This window comes from Phodopus roborovskii, unplaced genomic scaffold, assembly GCF_943737965.1.
Source record: "Phodopus roborovskii unplaced genomic scaffold, PHOROB, whole genome shotgun sequence".
Lineage (NCBI taxonomy): Eukaryota > Metazoa > Chordata > Mammalia > Rodentia > Cricetidae > Phodopus > Phodopus roborovskii.
The window spans coordinates 17,984,608-18,003,347 of NW_026126567.1; the positions used below are offsets into that span (position 1 = coordinate 17,984,608).

General features: G+C 44.4%; 1 protein-coding gene across 2 annotated transcripts in view; it reads right to left on the minus strand.

Annotated features, from left to right (window-relative positions):
- Rnf19a (ring finger protein 19A, RBR E3 ubiquitin protein ligase) overlaps positions 1-6,279 on the minus strand; it is a 37,469-nt gene extending 31,190 nt beyond the window's left edge. Inside the window, exon 1 of one of the 2 annotated variants that reach the window (XM_051202738.1) lies at positions 6,040-6,279. The gene's annotated coding sequence lies outside the window, so the exon portion shown is untranslated. Of the gene's footprint in view, positions 1-5,217; positions 5,322-6,039 lie in introns of those variants that run through there. The other variant, XM_051202740.1, reaches the window with a different exon arrangement.
- Positions 6,280-18,740: the final 12,461 nt, after the last annotated feature.

Here is an 18,740-nt window from a genome sequence, read left to right on the forward strand (position 1 = left end):
GTTGAAATGATATTTTGGGTGCACAGGACTAAATAAACTTTATTTCTCCTACTTTCTTAATATAACACTGGAAAATCAATTAAATTACAATTGTGGCTCATACTGGAATTTCTACTGAAATAGCTGTTTTGAGCTAAGAATGTGGCTCAGTTGGTAGAGTGCTTGCCTTATACACATGGCTCAGAGTTTGATCCCCAGCACAACTAATACCAGTTTATAATACTTCAGAGAAAGAAGGATTAGGAATTCAAATCAGCCTGGGATATGTACAATGAGAGAGGAGAGAACAGAGAGAGGAAGTTCATGGGAGTACTTAGTAAATACTTACTCAATATTAAAGTTATTTCATTGCATACTGTACCAAGTGCTAACGCCTTCAACAAGAGCAAAAAAAAAAAAGACCCACCTTGCCACCACAGAGCCATCACCTACTGCACATTTTTGTGTGTGATCATGCATAAAAATGACTAACTTGTTGAAGTACAAATGATAAGGCTTGATTTAGAAATTGTCAAGCATAAATCTGTAATTCCAGACTAATGACGATTTGTCTTGTGATACAGTATTACATGACACTCATCATGAAACTATTTTTTTTCAGAGACAGGATCTCACCATGTAGCTTTACCATGTAGCTTTGGCTGGCCTGAAGTCTCTACATAGACCAGGCTGGTATAGAACTCCTGCTAATGCTATCAGTTTCCTAAAAGCCTGGCCTGGCTTTTGATCCTCTCTGTCTAACTAGTTTGCTCTCTATGACTCAACTTGAGAAATTCAAGTGGCAACAAGCTAGGTATTTCACAGTACAAGATGTTTTCCCTCATAGGGGTCTCTACAGTGGGGTGGAATAAGAATGTTAGGGTATATACTCTTAAGAAGACAACTCCAGTTTTGTGGGTTAAAGATACAGTTCTCAAGTTTCTTTGAACCTAAATAAAAAAGGGAAACTCTGAACAAAAATGTGCTTCAAAATCCAACATGCAAACTTATCTTTTAAGTTAAAACAGCTAACTAGTTCTCTCCTATTGAGACCTTCACATACAAAAACCTTTCCAAACAGGACTTCTAAAACCAACCAACAGGGCTGGAGAGATGGCTTGGCCATTAAGAACATTGGCAGCTCTTCTAAGGGATCTGGGTTTGACTCCCAGGACCCACTTGGCAACTCACAGCTATCTTGTAGTCTCTCTGGCCTCTCAGGAGCACCAGGTATACACATGGTATATACACATATGTAGTCCAAACAAACACTCACCAAATGAAATGTTTAAAAAGACCAAATCAACAATTAGTATTTTTCTAGTAAATGACTTTTAAAATGCTTGTTGGGAATAGTAATGGGTTTGTAATTTGAGCACTTGGGAAGTGGGAGGAGGGAGACTCAGGAAGGAGTTCAAGGTCATCCCCAACTGCACAGTAAATTCCTTTGAGACTAGCCTGGACCATACAAGCCCTTGTCTCAAAAATCCAAGAAACAAAATAAAATACTAGATAACATCAAGAGAACAAGACTATATAATAGTTTTAAAATAGTGGAATAGCTTCCAAATTAATGTTAACAATAAAAAAAACTATTGGGCTGGAGAGATAGCTCAGTGGCTAGAGTATTTACTGTCTTGCAGACAGCCAGGGTCCAGTTTTCAACACCTTCACAAACACAAAACTCTGGTTTCAGGGGATCTGACTCCCTCTTCTAACTCCTTCAGCCCTGCACTCATGTGGTGCACATACGTACTCAGGCACACACACACACATAAGTATTAAAAATTATTCAGGGTTTGGAGAGATAACTCAGTTAAGAACACTAGCTGTTTTTCCAGAGGACAAGGGTTTGATTTCCAACAACCACATGACTCTAACACCCTCTTCTGGCTCCACAGGACCTACATGTGTCCTACACTACTAGATTTACAAGCAGGCAAAACACACACTTAAAAATACAATAATTCTTCAGATACTACTGATAACAATGAAAGCAATATAGTAATCTCTCCTCCCCGTCCCCCTCCACCCCTCTCCTTCTCCCTCTGAGACAGGGCTTCTCTGTGTAGTCCTGGTTGTCCTGGAACTTTCTCTGTAGACCAGGCTGGCCTCAAACTCAGAGAGCCACCAGCCTCTGCCTCCAAAGTCCTGGGATTAAAGGCACATACTACTGCTGTCCAGCCCTATTTTTTTTTTATTTTTTAAAAAAGTGTTTTTTCCACTTTCATATGCCAAGTATCACATATGACAACTACAGAGAAACAACAAATATCCAAGTTTTAAGCACCTAAGATTATTCCAATGCCTTTCTTGGTTGATGTCTACCACCACTTCAAATACAAATGTGTTAGGCAATGAATATTTTCCTTCACTTTTGAGCTGCATAGGTGTGCTTACAAGCTGTTTCAACATTATGCACCTTCTATCAGTTAACAAAGAATTGGCAGTGACTTTTTAAAAAACCTGAAAATCAAACAAACAAACAAAACAAGAGAAAAACTAGTCTTAGTTGGGGGAGAACTGCCTAGGTGTAGAAAACTCATTAATCTCCATAGGTAATTATTGTGTGATGTTTTACTCTTCTGGCTCTTTAGCCTCTTTGGGGGACCCACCACCCAGCTCCCAGATAAATCACATATAGAGTCTTACTGTAACTTATGAATGCCCAGCTACAGCTTGGCTTGTTTCTTGCCACCTTTTCTTAAATTATCCCACCTAGCTTCAGCCTCGGGGCCTTTATCTTTCTCTATTCCTGTATACCTTTTCTTTCCTTCATACTCCGTGTGTGGCTGGTGGCTGGGTGGTTGGATTGGCTGGCCCCTGCCTTCCTGTTCTACTCATTCCTCCATTTATTCTCTCCTACCAGCCCCACCTATTGCTCTCTCCTGCCTTGCTATTGGCAGGTGTTTTAGACAGGATAAGTATCACAGCTTCACAGAGTTAAAGGAATACAGCATAAACAAAAGCAACACATCTTTACATCATTAAACAAATGTTCCACACCTTGAAATAATATTGTATCGCAGATAAACTAATACTTGCTAAATAGGCGTCAGGCTTAAGGCTTCAGTTAGTGTGTTCCCTATATGAGCATAGGTCTTTTAAAGCAAGCTACTGCTTTGTTCTGAAGAACTAGCTGGACAAATGAAATGTAATATGCAATCAAATAGTAATTTAGAAATTCAACTATACTTTGGCTGTTAGCCCAAGATGCTCAAGTTTTTTTTAGTGAAACCTCAACAATAAAAATCAATGAAAGAGCACATGCTTAGTACAAACAGGCCTGCAATTGACAACTGTCACCTATAATAAGTACCCTCAGGAGGACAAGTAACATTCTCTAAAACTCTCTAGTTTCTGAGTAGAGAAGATACAAATGGATAACGCTGATATAAAAGCACCCAAGTTTATCATCCTTCCCCTGTACCAAGCACTTGACCAGGAATGTTTTCAAGTTATCATAAATATTTTGCCTTCTTAGAAACTTCAGGAAACTGTATTTCTCAGTCTTGAGTACCCTGTAGATAATAATTGTTGATACTAGTGTTTATTGTTGTTTGCCACGGGGTCTAGCTACATTGCTCAGGTTAGCTTCTAACAAGTGTTCCAACTCAATCTCTAGAGTAGCTAAATTACAGATACTAACACAAGGAGATGCGAGGCAGGTGACCAGAGAATATATGTGTAGTAGGTGGTAAGGGCTGACTAGAAACCAAAGCATTTCTGTGCTATTACTTAAGTGTTTAAGAAAAACAAGAACTTTCCATGCAAATATATAAGATCTTTTCAAAACACAGGAAAGAAAAAAAAAAAAAAAAAAAAGAAGAAGAAGAAGAAAGAAAAGAAAAAAAGGGGGGGAGAGAAAGGGGGTGTGATGGAGCACTAAGATATTTGCCTAGCATGTGCAAGGCCCTAGCCTCTAGGCCCACATACCCACATACAAAGGTCTGACTAAAACTATACATACAAATATATACCATTGAAGAACAATGGTGACTCACAGCTGGGCAAGGAGCACTGAACCAATTTGAGCCTAAGGGGAGCATGAATTTATTGTGTCCATGGTTAGCATGGTATATACACCAAGTTCCAGGCCAACCGGGCTACATAGTGAAACCCTGTCTCAGTAAGAGTGAGAACTCCCAAGTACATTACCCCAATGACTCCAAAAGCACTACTTTGGTTGCCTGTGTGCAAACAGGGCGAGTCGGTCCATTTACTTCCTACCAGGTGCTTCAGTGCCTTTAGAACACTTAAGTAGAAAATAACATGGTACCCTCCTTTTGCCAGATTAAAAAAGGTACCAGAAATTCAATAAATTGCCACAAATATTCAAAGTAGGTTTCCAGCTAATATTTGCTGGACAACAGTACAATGAACAGTTCTTTATATTAATCCTGATAACCAGCTGAGACATTTCCAAGATAAGACATTTCAGAAAGATATTTTAGTAAGGAAGGAATAGGCAGTGTTTCAACTTCTAAAATGATACTGCAATTTAAAAATTAAAATTAATCTTACTGGAGTTCTCAAACCCTGAGATAATACTCTTTTTCTTTCTCAGAAAGACACCTTGCAATGACATTAAAATTCTTTTCCATTTAATCTTACACTGTATACAGTATTTTTTTTTTTAAAAAAAAAAGAGCATTAAAAGGGAAAGCTTGTTTTTGTTTTGCACAATTTGGTTTAGTGAGTTCCATTAAAATTCTTTTCCATGGTCATATGAAATTTAAGCTTACACCGTATACAGTAATTTTTTTTAAGGCATTAAAAGGGGGGGGCTGGTTTTTGTTTTGCACAATTTGGCTTAATAAGTTCCAAGAGTTCATACCAAATCTTTTCTCAAGAAACTGCATGTACCAAGTAAAGAACATTTGAAAAAGAAGTTCATCGCCATTTCCTAATTATTTACATTTTAATCCAATACAGACAAGACAGCTCGATGTTACAGAAGCTTAAGCAGGCAAACAGAGAATTTGAATTACAAACAGAAGCGGTAGGATGTGCACCGAGACCGGTTAACAGCAAAACCGGAAGGAAAGGGGAGGAGGAAAAAAAAAAAAAAGACAAGTATATCGTCACACTGCATACAATGAAAAGGGTCAATGAATCCAGGTTAAAATAAGGAACAAACAAACAAGACAGCCAGGTGCACGCACGCACGCAAGAAAGAATGAGGAAAGACCCAAATATTCTGAAAGCACCAGCCAAAAAATATCATTTTACACCCACCTTTCTCGCCAACCTTTGGTTTGAAAACTGCAGCGGCATTTAAAGGCCGTCCTTTCTAATGTTACCCACATTCCCAGCAGCAGACCTTACACAAAGTGCAGCACCGGCCATGCATTTCTACTCCAAGGGGCTAATGAGCAAATAAAATAAAACGAAACCTTTCTTTCTTTCTCCCGTATCCAGCCTTCGCCACCCTCTTCTCTCTTTTATTCCGCTGCCCTCGTCTCGGGATTAACGAACCCCAAACTACTTCTTTCCCACTAATGCAAACGGAAAAAGAGGCAGAGCGACAGCAAGCAGGGTGAAAACCCAGACCGTAGGAAAAAAAAAACTGGAAATTTCAAAGTAGCGGCCTGACTCTCGGGAAACGGGGGGAGACACCCTGGAGGCGGAGTCCCGGAAGACCCCGCTTCGCTAGCTTCACCCCCCGGGCCGCACGGCTTTCCGCGCGTGTGCTGGGAAATGTGTGCTCGAGCTCCCCGCCGCCCTCCCCGGGACCCCGGGACCCCGGGGCGGCAGGCTCCGGGGGGGGCCAAGTCCGCGGCGAGGCCCAGAAAAGCGTCCCGTTAGGGTCGATTTCACCCGTCAGGAATGCGCTCCGCCCCCGCCGCCTCCCCGCCGCGGCCGCCCTCGGCTCTCACCCGCCCGGCGGCCCCGGAACGCTCGCCCAGTCAGTCACAACCCCGTCGGGCCCGCGTCCCGGGGACGGCCGCGCAGGGCTCCCCGGCTCCAGCCCCCGGGCCCGGGCGGCGAGCGCCTCCAATCCCCGTCCGCAGGGGTGGCGCCCGGCCCCCGCGCCTCCCGCTCCGGCGTTCGCCCTACCTCAGCTCGTCAGGGCGGAGGGCTAGCAGGCCCATCCCGCGGAGGCAGAAGCCGCAGGGAGGACGGCGGGGGAAGGACGGCCCCTCAGCCCCACAGCAGAACCTTCTCAGCTAGGGCGAGAGCCGCCGGTGCAAGTGTGGCGGACGGGCGTGCGCTTTCCCGAACTCCCCTCCGCGACTCCAGCCGGACCGCCGCAGCCGGGGACCAGCACCGCAACTGCCATTCTCCCCCGCCCTCGCCCCGGCCCCGCCCCTCCTCCCACTCCGGCCCCGCCCTGCGTTGCCCCGCCCATCACGCCCTACGTCTGACGTCACACCATCTCCCCCCCACCCCACCCCCGCCCGCCCAGCCCTCCTCGCCAGGCAGACACCCGCTGCCTCCGGGACGAGCTGGTTCGTAGGTTCGCACACTCGTTCTCCTCGGCGCTGCACGCTCTCGCCGCCCTCGCCGCCGGCTGCGGCTCGCAGGGAGAGCCCCGGAGAGTGTGGGCGGGCGACGCCCTCCTGGTAACCCCGACCATGTCTCCCTCGAGTGACAGGTGGGGACGGCCGGAGCCGAACCCCTAGTGGAGCCGCGCGTCCTGGGCTGGAGGACCCCGACTGGGCTTTTCGCCGTCTGCTTTCACCCCTTTGTTTCTCACGGCTCACCTGCTTGATTGGCAGCCCTCGGGAGGGCCGAGCGGCCCAGGCGTGGAGAAGGGTTTCTGATGCTCTCCCGCCTCAAAAAAAAAAAAAAATTCAGCCCTTATCGATCTCTGATTTATTCAACGATACTTTAATCCAGCCCGTGTGTTCCAGTCATTTTTTAATCCAGCCAGACTCCCTATGGATTTCTCACCTATTCAAGACTTGGTATAGTTTCTTAGTTGAATAAACAGATCCTATCCTCTCCTGATCTCTCCTGATTTCTTTTGAGAGTTTAGATCATCTCCTTACAATACTGAGAAATGGGTGTGATGGGTGCCAAACTGTCCATCCACCATCTGTTGCTTAATCTAAATATATCCCTTTCGATCCTTATTTCGGTTTGTCTAAATTAGAAACTAACCAAGGAGCTGTATCTTTCCAAACCCCACTTGACATCTTTGGTAACCCAATAAAAATTTTCCCAGTTAGAAACAGGCTAGGCAGCTTAGGGTTCAGTATCTTTGAGCACACATCTTAAAGGAAGTAATTTCTGAAATGATTTTCATTATTGGAAGTGGAGAACCATTATGTGTTCACCCTTAAATGCTACCTGAGTACTGAATGCAATATTCGATAATCTACAGGACACTTAAAGCCTATGAATAATGCAAGAATGGCTTTCCAGTATAGATGGAGCAATGGCTGGGAAGGGGTTTTGAGTTGTGCAAAATAACAATGGTCTTGCATTCTGTATAGTCATCATAGTTCCCAGAGATTCAATTTCCTTCTTTTTCTGTCTTTCTAGAAATTGGAAGGATGTCCTATTCCTCACTAGGCCAATATACATCTATTAAGAAAGAGATATATTTGTTGGACATCTCCACTATGGAGGCACCTTGTGCTGAATAGTTAGTTTTATGTCAGCTTGACACAAGCTAGTCATTTCAGAGGTAGGATCCCCAACTAAGAAAGTGCCTCATAAGATCAGGGCTATAGGCAAGCCTGTAGGACGTTTTATTAATTAGTGATTGATGGAGAAGGCCCCATGGTGGATGGTGCCATCCCTAGGCTGGTGACTGGGTTCTATAAGAAAGCAGGCTGAGCAAGCCTGCCTCCAGGTTCCTGCCCTGTTTGAGTTACTGTCATCTTTTGATGATGAACAGTGACATGGAAATGTAAACCAAGTAAACCCTTTCCTCCCCCAACTTGTTTTTTGGTCATGGTGTTTTGTTGAAACAATGGAAACCTAAGACATGCCTGTAGCTCAAGTCTGTCTGAGATGGGGCAAAGATTTATCTAAAACAGGAAACTTACTTCTTTCATTCAGCTAGGCCCAACACAGGAATCTAGGATTCTTCCCAGACCTTCTTCATTCAGCCACTCATCACTAAGTCCTACTTATTGTGTCTTCTAAATATCTCTCTGTTCTCTCTACTGTATACCTTTTGCCTTTAGGGCAATCACTTCAAGTTTGGCTGCCTCCCCCAAATGGAACTTGGAAAAATTAAGATGCCTAGACCGCACCCTAGTGAAGGTAGTTCTGGGTAGCTATATGTTTTTTAAACTCCAGATGATACAATGTGCATTCAAAACTGAATGCCACTGCTACAACCTCACCCTTCCTCCTTGGGTTAATGCAAAGAACCAACTTGGTCCCAGGTGTGTTTTTGCTGCACTCTCCCTAATTTCCCCCATTATAATTCACTCAATGTTGGTTCAAGAAGTATTTTGGTGTGTGCTAAAATTGCCCTGTGAAATGAAGCATATAACCAATGTGTTTGTTGTAATGGAACTTACATGGGAGGGTGGGACATGATGGATAGTGAAACACAGAAAGGAATGAATCTCCCAGAGTGCAATGGTCTGAATAAGAATGCTCCCCCATAGAGTCATATGTTAGAATACTTGGTCCCCAGATGGAGGAACTGTTTGAGGGAGGATTAAGAGATAGGGACCTTGTTGGAGGAGGTCTGTCATGAGCCTGAGTCTGAGGTTTCAAAAGCCTTCCACCGTCTCCAGTAGTTCTCTCTGTACCTGGTGGCTGGGGATCAAGATGTGAATAGTCAGCTGTTACTGCCACCATTCCCTACTCTACCCGCACAGACTCTAACCCTCTGAAACCGTAAGCCTTAAATCCACAAGAGAAACTAGGAGGAAAAAGTAATGTCTCCTTTTGTAAACTACCTTGGTCATGGTGTTTTGTCCTTATAGCAATAAGGACACAACTAAGACAGCAATAAGGACACAACTAAGACACAAAGTAACCAGACAAAAAGTATCAAGCCCAATATCTCATTTTGTTCTCTCAAACTGAAGCCAACCCCTCGGTTGGTTGGAGCTGGATTCTGCAAGTCAAGAAGGACAGGAGGTGGAGGAAGCTTGGGGACCAGCAGGTGGGAGAGTCCTGGCAAGAAAAATTTGTCAAGTTCAAGGCAGATAGAGGCTGAAGCGCAATGAGTAAGAGGAAAGGGTTATGATGGGAGAGCTAGGAACTCTGGAGCCAGATTCGCAAATGCCTTTAGGGATGTGGTAAGGGGATGCTAAGTGACTAGCACGTATCAGTAGGTTTTATTAAAGCATCTGTTTGGATTTGAAACCTATCTCTGGCTATTCTAAGGATCAGACTATAGCGATCAACACTGGAAGTAGGAAGACTAGTTAAGAGGCTGTCTGTCGAAGGGATCCAATAAAGAAGTCATAGTCCTCCTAACCAGGCTGAGACTGTGGGAACAGAAATGGATGGTTTGCATATTTGTCTTGGGGTATAACTGGTAGAGCCTGCATGGAATGCAATAAAAACGGAGAATGAGAGAGGGGAGAGTGGGATTAAGTAATGGCTACTCCTTACTGGTACATCCTACATGACAAGTCCTGTTCTGTTTTATTAGCACTAACCCACTTAATTATCACAAGGCCCCAAAGATAGGTGTGGATCTAACAACAAATTAACAAACGAGAGTCAGAGGCTGCATAGCTGGTATTAACTGAGCCGAGATTTAGACCATCCGGCTGTCTGGTTCAGGGCTAGCACCCTTCCGTCACACACCTATCCCAAGTGCCTCCATCAGCATCACAATCTAGGAGACATTTTCCTCGGCTAGTTATTCCTTGTCAAACCACAAATCTTCCCTCCTGTCCCCCCTCTTTGTTCCCTTCTGTGTCCTTCCTACCCTCATTTCCTTTGTAGGTGCCAGGTAAATCTGTAGGTGTTACTCTGCTATCCTAATCCTGCCCCTCTCCTCTGCCGAACTCCATCTACCAGTCTTCACTGGTCCTGACGGTGTAAGTCAAGCCTGTCTGGTTACACGGCTACCCTGTGCTTACCTCTAATTTTCCACATAAAGCACTAACTACATTATTACTTTTAGGGCTTTCCCACAAAATGTTCATGCCTGGCACCAGGGAAAGAAGAAGGAAGCAAAGAAGCTTAGCTGTGAACACAAGACACACCCAGAGAGACACCATAGTCTCGTCCCTGCCCTCAAGCCATTATAAACTTGGCAGAGAAATGACACACAGAAGATCACTCTAGCCAGGCTTGGGAGAGCACACACCTCTAATCCCAGTAGTCTAGAGGCCAAGGCAGGGGGATCTCAGTGAGTTTGAGGTCAGCCTGATCTACAGAAAAAGGCCCAGTCTCTAGCAAAAAGAAAACAAAGAAAATCCCTCTAACCTGGTGTGGTGGCAAACTTCAATCCCTGCACTAGGATTGTGCATTTGAGGCCAGCTAGGTTATATAGCAAGTTCAAGCCCAACCTGGACTGTATAAAAGACCCTATCTCAAAAACAGTAATTAGCTCATTTAAAGGGCCTCTTTAATACAAGGGCCAAAAGTATGATATAAAGCACATTATAGAAGCATTGACTCTATCTTAGGTCACTAGAGGCCAAGAAGCTTTGTTTTAGCTGAAGATGACCTTGAACTTCTGACTCTACCTCCTCGGTGTGTGGTTATAGGCATGTAGCATCTAGTCTTATACTAGGGATTAAACTTGGGACCTTTTACATCTCAAGTAAGCACTCTACCAAATGAGCCACATTCCCAGCCTCAAGAAGCTTGGTCATGGGGTAGTTTACTGGGGCAGCGGGGTAGGGAATGCAACAAGGAAGGGCAAGCAACTCAGGCTGAATTCTCCTTTGGCATTAACAGGGCAGGAAGGGGTTGCCTTGGACCTTTGCTTTCCAGAAAGACATGGGAGACTCTCGGTTGGCACAACTGATTACTGCCATGAGCCTTCTCATGCTTGTATATGTTTCTCCCTAGCTGATTTCCAGACTGGCTCAGTTGTCTTCCCATCAGAGTCCAGACGTTTCTTCTCATACACTTCCCTCCTTATTGTTAGCTGTGAAGTTGCAGAGTTTCCCGTCTAGCTGTGGGACCCTGGGAAAGTTGGGAAATTTCTGTGAGCTACAGTGCCAAGACCAGTGTCAGACTGTGAAGGTTGTGGCCTAATTAGTGGAAAGGTGCCATGGATACCCGCCACCCTGCCAGGGACCCATGTATGTGCATCACAGTGGCTCTGCTTAATGTGCTCAGCTATGAGATGGGGACTCAGGGCCAAGGCTTGGCATACAGCATGCCATCAGTAAATGTTAGCTACAATCGCCAGGTTGAGGGAAACTCACTAGGACAGGGATATTCCAACTAGGATTTTTTAAAACTAGGATCTCCGTTGTGTCTGCTTGGGCTGTCCTCTTGTCAGGATCATACAGGGAACCTGGCAAGGAGAGGCCTTCTCTCCCCTTTTTTTATAAAGTCCTTCAGGCAGCTGAGGGCTGAGCTGCCCCTATTTGCCCCTCACCTGTCCCTCGAATCCCACCTTCCTCACAGGACTCTTTTGTAAGGCTCTTTCTTGCTGGGGTGGTAGTGGGAGCTCCATGAAGGGCTACTTAAGCAACCTTTAGGGTAGCATTTCTCAAAGCAAAGGTCAGGGTTAGCATCACCTGGGAGTGCTTATTAAAGTGCATCCCTGGATGGATCTCACAATAGCAGAGTCATTGCTGATGGGGCTGGAATCCTGGGATGTAGAATTTAACAAGCTCTCTGCGTAATCCATCCCACATGTTTGGGAAGCGCAGCCTAAGAGCTTCATTACAGCAATGCCCAATTTCAGGAAGTTGTCTTACAATCGATTTGTCGCTGGCCTTTCATGGAGTGCTGGGGGAGAAGATGTTCCCTTCTCATGGGACCCACTACCTACAGTCCCATCTATGGCCCATACCTGTTGTTCGGACACTCTCACATTTTCTTGGTGACTAGATCTTTAGCTCACTGTTCCCAGTTTCTTATCCAGTCCTTCTTAATCGCCTTTCCTGTTTGTAGACGAGCACACCCTGTGTTGGGCCAGAATATCTCACAGTAGCCTCAAAGTAGCCTATGCTGGATGGGATGAGTTTGGCTCATTAGGTTCATAGCAGCATTGCTGTGGGACTAGCCTGCCTGGGGTGATGAACAATTTATGAGAGTGACCATGTGTCCCAGATTGCTCAGGACAGCCATGACTTATGCCTGTTTCAGAGGCTTGCTTGTTAACAAAATGTTCTTTCGTTTTCACAGAGATTGGACAATAGGAAGATAGCACAATCATCCTGCCACTGAGTGTCACTTCAGGCTGACAGTCCCAATGTCTTAGCCCGGGGCTGTACCTAGACCACTCTACCGTTGTTCTCTCCAGCTCCCAATCTCCTGGCTCCTTTCTTTTAGAGCCCTTAGTGAATCCACTTTGGGTTGAGAGTGGTGTTTGTTTGTTTGCTTGTTTTGGTTGGTATATGACTTTATGCCTACATGAAACATTTGTAAGAAATGGTGATAAAATCTGCTGCTATATTTCGCCTCTCTGACAATGTCTGAGAAATATTTTTCTTTGCTTTTAACACCTGTCATGGTCGTTTTTCTTGTTTATAATTATTTGTTACCTCTTGTGAGTCCCTAGTTGTGGAATTGACAATATGTCCCTCTGCTCAGAGAAAGCCTAGCTCCATGTGCACCGTCTCCTTCAAGCCTGTGTACAAGATGTGACAGGAGAATCTTTTCATACTTAACACACTTTCACAACAAGTCTTCTGTCCCCACTTCTTCCCCAACTTCAGATGATTTGGGCTGTGTCATTTGCACCTGTAATTCATCCTCTATCATTTTTTTTTTTTTTTTTTTGAAACAAGGGGGCTATCTTACTGTGTGTATACATACCGACAAACCGGGATTGATTGTTAATTGTATAACCAAACAGGGTTATACTCAAATGCATAGAAAGCATAATGTCATCACTTACATAATATAATCTTAACAAATGAATAGCACTCCAGTGTTGGCTTTAGCATTCAACTACAGTACTACCTAGAGAGTGGAAATATTCCGAACAAAAGCAAACACGCAGGGGTTAGGCTGGCTTTCAGGCTGGAACGTTTTTAGATATGACCCAGAACCCTGATACAAAGTACTGTGATAAGGGCGCTCCGTACTGGGATTGCACAGCCTGGTCACACAGCATTCAGTGTTCATGGTGCAATGCTGTGCTGTCAGAGAAACAAAAGAGGAAAGGGCATGGGTGGAGAATTCTGAGAATGCAGCCCACAGGATAACAACCACCTGGGAACAGGTGCCTTCTCTAAAGCAGATGACCTGTAACAGCCTGGGAGAGTATTCTTCCTGCTGCTGCCCCCCTCCACCCCAATAATGCTGCGGGGGCTGTGGGACTGGTACCCTGTGCCGAGAAGCTAATGGAAAACTGAATGAAGAAGTGTATTGTGGCAGGGTGGTGGCACATGCCTTTAATCGAAGCACTTGGGAGGCAGAGGTAGGTGGATCTACATGAGCTTAAGGCCAACCTGGTCTACATAGGAGGTCAGCTTGGTTTACCAAGGAGTTCCAGTACATAGGAGTTCCAAGCCAACCAGGGCTACATAGTGAGACCTGTCTCAACACAAACAAAAAGACCCAAGTGCAGTTAGATTCTTATGGGGGGTGGGAATAGGATGACCTTACATTATGATCCCTTAGGCCCATCCCTTCATCTTCATAATGACGGTGATGTGATACCTTCTTCACAGGGTCTCTGTGATGTTTAGGTAAAGTAGTAAACACAAATGCTGAGCATTTAGCATAATGCCTGGAATAGGAATAGCTGAGAGACTGTTGCTGCTAGCAACAGTGTTATTTTTAAATGGGTCGTTATTAGACCCAGTGGCTTGTCATTTGGAGATAGCGTGTCACAGGAAGTTTTCATAGAAGAAAGGAAACTATTCTTCCCAGTAATATCTTTCCAGGGTACTATCTCTTTGTTTCTTTAATTTCCTTTCAAATCCTGTTTAATATTTTTGAGAGGATCCCAACACCGCAACAGTAGGAAGATAAAGGGTATTTGAAGACGGAGAAGGCAGTAGAGGGGGCTAAGCACAGAACTGATAGTCCTGGACGGGCTGGGTTTTACAATGGCCATCCCTGCCCCTCCATTCTATTCAGTTAGAACTGTCCTTTTAGCTATGTATTAGCTAGCCAGGAAACTCACTTGCAATTACCAAAAACAACTCTGTTTCTAGTATGGTTCCAATTTTTAAGATCCCATTTACTTTTGCCAGGGGAATCCCACTAAAAATGTGTTATAGGAAGGCAAATTTAAATAGTTGTTTCCTAGTAAATGTGGTCAGACGTCTGAAGGGCTAGTTGAAAGTCTAAGCGATATAAAAAGATAGCAAGAAGTGGCATGTAAGGCCTTGAATACCTTGGCTGATAGATAGTTGGAGGTCTGGGTGGAAGGATTTAGTGCCCTTTGTTAAGTTGTCAAAATTCATATTTGGGGATTTTCAAAGAATACCACAAGTCTGTAGCAAAATTAACTGTGCCAACCCAGCATTCCTATCAGAAATCAAAGAAAACATGATTTTCAAATGGTTGGACAGCTCAGCCAAGGAAAGACATAGTTGAAGTCTCCAGCCAGAGATCTGAAGTTAATTTCACATTGTTTCTAGGACTTTAATATCCTGTGATTAAAAAGTGACCCTTTGTAAGATGTATCCCAAGGACAGGAAGGGAAATGGACAGACAGAACCAGAACCACAATGTTCCCCCAGCTTTGCTCAAGTAAATGTTGCAAATGTAATATAGATGTTGCCCTCAGAGGAGGGTGCTGACCCAGATCTTGTGTCGTGTCGGTTCCTTTGAATTACCACTCCTGTGTTCAGGGTTGAATACAAGAGGAGTGATTTCGCAGCACGCATCTTGGGATTCAGAACCCATGCCAGTGCCGTCTGTTTTCAAACATGGACTTAGATGGCTGAAGCAGAAGGCTGGTCTCTTTGGTCTCCACCTGAACTGTCCACTGGCTATAGACCCAGAAGGAAAACAAGTGTGGGTTTTGTTTTAATTCCATGTGAAACACGTTTTCTCTCCAGAGAGTAATGTTTTGAAGACTGGTAATCTGGAGGAGAGTGGAGAGCCCTTCCATTCTCCCCTCTAATCCCGATACTGATTGCAGACCTCAATTTCTACCTAACTAACAGTGAGTTATTGTTTCCTAATTAGGAGTCTGGGTTTTGTACAAGGAAGAATTTGTGACCCATAAAGCCTAAATCCAAATCTATGAATTTGTGGGGAGGGGGATTTAAAGCAAGTGACCAGAACCTTGTAAGAAGACAAGAAGACAAGAAGATGATGGGAAGTTAGTTCAAAGGGTTCATCCTTAATAGAAAATCCTAGCAGCAAATGTACTTGTACAAAAGTCAGAGAACTCATAAGGTTGAAAGTTCTTAGCAGAGCTCAGATCCTCCAAAGACATGAACATAAAGGAATGATTCTGGATCTTTCTGTTTGGAGCCTGCTGATTTGGTCTGTTAGAGCTGGCCAGTCCATGGTCTTGGGTCTCAGCCAGATTGTGTCACCTTTCATTCATTTTCTTTCAGTAACTGACCTTGGGACAAGATGTCTCAACTGTGTCATCATCTGGGAATTGGTTCTAGTTAACTGGTCCTTGACAGCAGCAAACCTTCCTCTTGAGTTACAAACCCATTCACACAGAGTCCTTAAGTTCAGTCTATGTTGACCAGATCTCATTCCATGATGCAAACCCCACTTTGCTGATTCCATAATGTAGATCTCATCCCATAATGTAGAGAACACATGTAACTCTACTCAATTAGGTAACAGAGTTTCCTAATCATTTCTACTAACCCAAATATTGGACATGCATGTGTGGAGTATTTATAATGCATATTCATGCACATTCATAGCCACGTATTATATGCATATAGAAATCTGAATAGTTCATAATTTTAATAGTCTTAAAACATTTCCTTAATGTCTTCCTTCCCTCTCTCCTTCCTTTCTAACTCATTTAATTGGAAAGATCAGGCTACAAGAGAAAATAAACCGGACCCAGTCCATGTTTGAACATTCGCAAATTCATAATGAAAACTTGATTTGGGCACTTGGCCTGCCGCTAATCTACATTCTGCAAACTTGTGCATTACACTGGCCCGAAGCCCTTAGAGCAACTGTAATTTTATGACTTGTTCAGTTTAACTCTACCCTTGATCCACTGCTGCTAGCCCAGACTCCATCAACCTCCTATTCACATTCTGCCCTCTCATTCCCTTTTTGTGCTACTCTGTTAGTCACGACGATTACCATCTGATTGCCTCTTCTGTTCTTGCTCCTAAGCTTCAGGAATGATGATTTAATTCTCTTCAGCGTATGCCACCACCACTGCACCTCAGATAAACAACCCCATTATTCACTTGTTGTTTCCAGAACACAGTTCCTACCACACCTATTCAGAGTGTCTCCCACACATCTAAGTCTTTAAAACCCACACGCTATGTAACAAATTCTAGTTGAGAGTCAATAATATTCTATGCTCTGCGTTATGTAGTAGACATTACAAAAGAGAACAAAGCATACCCAAGCCTTACCTTGCTATCTAGATTTCTGTTACTCTAACAAAATGGCAAAAATAGTCAACTCATAAAGAGAAAAGGTTTAGCTTGGCTGACAGTTTTGGAGGTTCTCCAAAACTTGATTGATCAATCTTGTTACGTAGGGTCTACAGAAAGATGGTGCACCCTGGAAGGAGTGTGTGGTAGAGCAAAACAGCTCACTTTATGGCCAAGAAGGAAACAGAGAGAGCGAGATGAAAGGGTTACGTTCTAAACCTCTTTTGGAGGTATGCCCCCAGCAATCTCAGCACCTCCCACCCAGCCCCAATCTCCAAGATTCTACCAGTTTCCAACGGCACCATTTTGGGGCCGAGCCTTTAACACAGGACCTTGGGGACATTTATCCCAATCACAGCACTGTTCGCACAGATCTTCACAGTCTAGTGAGTGAAAAGGAGGTAGCCCTTCATTTCTGATTGATTGGTCGTGGTAATTTAGTGACAGAAGCACCCATGGCCTCATCAGCCCTCTCTGCCTCCCCTTCAGGAGGCCTGTCCTCTCCCTTCTGTCTCAGAAGAGCTGGCCTTATTTTCTTTCCCTTGGTCCTCGAATTCATTCCCCTCCTCCCTGTTCTTACTCCTTATGGTTCTCGGCACTTACTATTCTGAAATAACAGATACTTTATTTCTACCCTCAAAAAGTCTGCACTGCACACAAAACTGTGCCCTCTTCCATCAAAGAAATCCGGAGGCCATTTGCAGCATCTTCAAATTTCATTTTGGCAGTTTCTTTGAGAACTGCTTCATACTATTATCCTTTTGAAATTTGTGTCCAACCCCAAATGATCAGGATGGGAGCCAACAGACTGATATCCTTGGATCTGGATTACACATTCCTCTGAATGGTTTCTCAGAAATTGTGTCAGCTTTGCTTTGCTTTAAGTGATTTTATTTGGATTGTCTTCTAGGTACTTTCTACAGGGTTGAAAAAGTCCCACACGTCTAGGTTTACTTTCTGTTACTCATCTTAGCCTAGCCACAGAGTATAAAGAAACATTGCTTTACTCTTGTGACCTATTAATACTGGGTCAGTAAGGAAGAGAGTTTTAGGATCTGGGAATCTTTAGAAAATATCCCCCCCCCCCAATCTCACTCTATTATGGTCATAACCTGGGGGACCTGGACAAGTTGGCCCCAGTGGTACTAGAGTCATCTTCTCCTCTTCCTCCTTCTCCTTCTTCTTACCACCAAATACAAGAACACTACATACTCTTAACTGCTGAGCCATCTCTCTAGTGCTTGGGAATTTTTTGGTGTGGAAGCAGGCTCAAGTGGATAGGAGGGCATTGTTGGGGCTGAGATATCCCTGGAGACTAACTAAAGCAAGCTTGCCAAGGGCAGATGGATAGTGGAAGTCATGAAGTACACGGGGCAGTGGATTTTAGTCACTTTAATGTGTACCTGCATGTGCAGGGTCCACTGTGTGCTTTCGGGACAGTGGGTGGAAAGAGCTTAGACATGTAGGCATTAGCATTTCAAGTTGGCAGGTGGCTATGTCAGTATTAGGTCACGGAGGGTCTTTGAGTCTCTGGGAGTAAGTCACAACCCCTCAAATATGGGGACGCGGGTAGGGGGGGTCACAGGAAATCAAGTCTTCCAGATGACACAGTGATAGGACAAAGGGTTCCAACTCTGATCTAGGGACGTATGTGGGAATCTATTGAGCTCGGTTTGGGGTGGAGGGCAGAAAGTTTGGCTACATCGTGATGATTTCAGAGCTCTTCCTCAAGGCAGAAGGCCAGTGTGACTAATTCCAGATCCCTCCAGAGCTGCTCCCAGACAGTCTTAAAATGGCCAGAAGAGAGGCAGAGCAGTTCTTAAGTACCTAAGTGTCTGTCTGTCCAGAGCAGCTGGCAGTAAGCAAAGACCGGAGCAAAGGTTGACAGTGACTGACTGAACTGACTGGTCAAAGCTCAGATACACACTGGAGAGAGAGAGAGTGCGCGCACACACAGAGAGAAAGAGGGAGAGAGAGAGTGTGTGTGTGTGTGTACACAGAGAGAGAGTGTGTGTGTGTACACACAGAGAGAGAGAGAGGGAGAGAGTGTGTGTGTGTTGTGCGTGTGTGTGCACACACACATACACACGCACACAGAGAGAGGGAGAGAGAGAGAGGGAGAGAGAGAGAGACTCCTGGCTAGTAAAG